Here is a 3,110-nt window from a genome sequence, read left to right on the forward strand (position 1 = left end):
GTGAAACAGAAGACCGACAATCTTGCCGAAGAAGATAGAGCTTTGCTACTCCAGGCTGTGAAGGACCCCAACGACTGCCCGTGTGATGCACTGCACATATTTGCCACCAACAAGGAAGTTCACGAACACAATACCAAAACGATCCATGCTCTTCACACTGACATCATTACCATCGATGCAGAAGACTACAGGAAAGACCCAAGAACAGGAGGGATGAAGAGACAAATGAAGCCCATCACTGGAAAAAAGGACGACTTGCCTGACACCGTACAAATTGCATTGGGAGTACGCATAATGGTGACTAGGAATTTGGATGTTGAAGATGGACTAGTAAACGGGTGTTTTGGAAAGATTGCAAACATTGTCAATAAGACAAAAGATGGAATCGACACCGTGCAAATGTTAGGACTTCAGCTCGACAATTCAAACGCAGGCAAGAAACACCGCAAAAGGGTGCAAGGGGAAGAAGACGACTTGGTTTACATCGAGAGATCCGAAGAAACTCTTAGGAAAGGAGCAGTTCGTCGACAATTCCCCATCAAGTTAGCCTACGCCTGCACAGCTCACAAAGTCCAAGGCATGACGATGGAGAATGCCGTTGTGTCACTGAAGAAGATTTTCGAGCCGGGAATGGCCTACGTTGCCCTCAGCAGAACGACCTCGCTTCGTGGACTGCACATTACGGACTTCAGTGAAAAGAAGATATATGCAGATCCTACTGTCACAGCCTCATTGGGAAACATGACAAGAGCGACATTTGAAGGAATCATGCCACTTTTGCAGCAGGTGAGGGAAACCAACATGGATCAAACGCTTAAGATCATCCATCACAACACAGAAGGACTGTCATCCCACATTGAAGACATCAGATGCCATCATGAACTGCTTCTATCGGATATTCTTTGCATGACGGAAACTCACCTGACTGGATCATTCACTACGCCTCACGTCCAATTGGAAGGATACAACATGTTTCTGCGTAACAGACATGTCTCCTACTCGACACACTAAGAAATTGCACAGAAAGCTGGCGGTGGAGTTGCAATATATTGCAAAGAGCATATTTCAGCTCAGCCTAGGCAGTTTATTCAAAATGTGACCGATCTGGAGTATGTCGTCATCAAAGTAGATAGCCCGATCAAAGCGACAATCGCTGCTGTCTACAGGCCACCACACTACGGATTCGAAGGATTCCTAGAAAACTTGAAGAGTCTGCTGGATTATTTGGACATCGTGGACGAACATCCTGTAATAATCTGTGGAGATTTTAATGAGGATCTCTGCGCAGGGAAAAAAACTGTTCTGGAATTGTTTCAATCTAAAGGATACACCCAACTGATCACTACAGCAACAACCAAAAAGAACACTCTATTGGATCATATTTACATCTCTCATCCGGATTTGTGCCTTCAGTCAGGTGTCTTGCATAGTTATCATAGTTATCACAATCCCGTGTATTGTATTTTGCGTAAATGAGTTTTTGTGATGGACCGGTATTGTTGTGTGTTGCGGTAGGTAGTATGCCATACGGAACCGTTTGCCACTGCTGAAACTGCTTTATAACGCTCCAGTGGGGCTTCGACAGCCTTATTCAAACGGTTGGGCGCGTATGGTCGTGTTGCGGTGAGATTGTGGCGTTAGAGATTGTGGTTAGGTGATGTCAGGGAATTTATGCCACTGAGCTACAAGGAAGGAGCAACCTCATCAGCAGAAAGGACGGAGGAGTAGTGTGACAGCTCCAGGGAGGACACAGACAGTCAGAGCAACAGTGTTAGTAAGTTATAAAAGACACAGCAAGGTAAAGGGAGAAGTAGCAAGGCACCATTGTAATGTATTTGATTTGATTTGATTAGATTTTGACATTATAACATTGTACCTTGAATTTATGTTCAATTTATACAATTTGTGACAATCTGTACGGGATATGCAGTCCCCTGCTATTCTATGATTGATCTGTGCCCTTCTGTAAAGTTGCAGGAAGAATTGTGAGACAATAGGAGTCCTGTCCGGATATGAGTGTGCAATATATCTTCTAAAGCTAAGTGTTAAAAGATTTTTCTTCAGTCGGTGTACTACTGCTTTTCATAACCACATTTGAATGGAAATGTTATATTTTAATCTAATTTTAAATTTGATGTTTTTCAGGAACCGGCCAATTGAAGTCAGATTATCTGAGAAGATCACGTGTGCTACTACAATGATTATGGCAAGCTGGTGTTCATTTCTTTCCGTAAGTTTTATTTCTGAGTACTTTCTTGCTTTTTTTTAGTTTATTAGTATTGATGTATGTAGTAATTCCATTATTCATTCATGCCCAGAGGACGGGACCAACTGTCTATGACATTGAGGACAATGTTGAAGAATAAAGAGGCAGAGGAAGAAGTACACTGAGGTAAAGTTTGTCAATACTTCTGGTAAGGTCTAGTGTTTCAGTGCATTTTATTATACAATGGTTTTAGGGTTTTTCCTGGGTCAAAAATGCAGCTCATCTACATCACTCGTAATAAATCTCAATAACTGATCAAAGGTTTTTTTTTTTTTTTTTTTTCGATGCAGGAAAAACCCTGGGGTTTGTTCAGAGACATGTGATTTGATGTGAAAGCTTAGATTTTAAAGTGTATGATGGTTCTCAGAAGTGAGAGAGGAAAAATTGTCTCTTGCAAGAAACGTTATGCTCCATAAGTCTTGGAGAATCAGAAAAAAAATTCACTAACATTATCATATCTGTCATATCTGTCTACCCTCAGGATATCAAGCCTGTATGCAGTGTCAGATCCAGCGGCTAGATGGCGGGAGATTCTTCATTAGACCACTGATTGCATCTCATCATTGGATGCACAATTAATTTTAATATATTTATAAATGTTTTTTTATCATATTGAATAATAGTTTTACATTTCTAGATATATATCATATATTAGCTTGAATAAGAAAGTTATTAATATTATAATGTGTACGCCATGCCATAGGAGGATGGGCTTCCCCTGCTGAGTCTGGTTCCTCTCAAGGTTTTTTTTTTATCTCCCTTAAGGAGTTTTTTCCTTGCCACTGTCGCCATTGGCTTGCTCACTGGGGGTGTTGTGCCAGGTCCTGTCCCTCCCGGGTCTACC

General features: G+C 41.4%; 1 long non-coding RNA gene across 1 annotated transcript; it reads left to right on the forward strand.

Moving 5' to 3' along the window:
- The first annotated feature begins 354 nt into the window (after positions 1-354).
- On the forward strand, positions 355-2,840 carry LOC307160457. The gene is made up of 4 exons (XR_013821543.1): positions 355-1,774; positions 1,972-2,230; positions 2,319-2,392; positions 2,748-2,840. It is a non-coding gene; the product is annotated as an uncharacterized lncRNA (long non-coding RNA).
- Positions 2,841-3,110: the final 270 nt, after the last annotated feature.

The sequence above is a fragment of the Squalius cephalus genome, assembly GCF_949319135.1.
Source record: "Squalius cephalus genome assembly, chromosome: 6".
NCBI lineage: Eukaryota > Metazoa > Chordata > Actinopteri > Cypriniformes > Leuciscidae > Squalius > Squalius cephalus.